This window comes from Chiloscyllium plagiosum, chromosome 8 (genome assembly GCF_004010195.1).
Source record: "Chiloscyllium plagiosum isolate BGI_BamShark_2017 chromosome 8, ASM401019v2, whole genome shotgun sequence".
NCBI classification, from domain to species: domain Eukaryota; kingdom Metazoa; phylum Chordata; class Chondrichthyes; order Orectolobiformes; family Hemiscylliidae; genus Chiloscyllium; species Chiloscyllium plagiosum.
Genome location: NC_057717.1, coordinates 74,002,467 through 74,003,225, shown reverse-complemented (window position 1 = coordinate 74,003,225; position 759 = coordinate 74,002,467).

Genomic DNA, 759 nt, shown 5'->3' with positions numbered 1-759 from the left:
ATTAAGGACAAAGGGTAACTAGGGAGATAATAGGACCCCTCAAAGATCGGCAAGGCGGCCTTTGTGAGGAGCCACAGAAAATGGGGGAGGTATTAAATGAATATTTTGCATCAGTATTTACTGAGGAAAAGCATATGGAAGATATAGACTGTACGGAAATAGATAGTGACATCTTGCAAAATGCACAGATATACAGAGGAGGAAGTGCTGGATGCCTTGAAACGGTTCAAGTTGGATAAATCCCCAGGACCTGATCAGGTGTACCCGAAAACTCTGTGGGAAGCTGGAGAAATGATTGCTGGGACTCTTGCTGAGATATTTGTATAATCAATAACCACAGGTGAGGTGCCAGAAAACTGGAAGTTGGCAAACGTGGTGCCACTTTTTAAGAAGGGAGGTAAAGACAAACCAGGGAACTATAGACCAGTGAGCCTGACCTCAGCGGAGGGCAAGCTGTTGGAGGGAATCCTGAGGGACAGGATGTACATGTATTTGGAAAGGCAAGGACTGATTAGGGATAGTCAACATGGCTTTGTGAATGGGAAATCATGTCTCACAAACTTGACTGAGACTTTTGAAGAAGTAACAAAGAAGATTGATGAGGGCAGAGCAGGAGATGTGATCCATATGGACTTCAGTAAGGCGTTCGACAAGGTTCCCCTTGGGAGACTGATTAGCAAGGTTAGATCTCACAGAATACAGGGAGAACTAGCCATTTGGGTACAGAACTGGCTCAAAGGTAGAAGATAGAGGGTGATG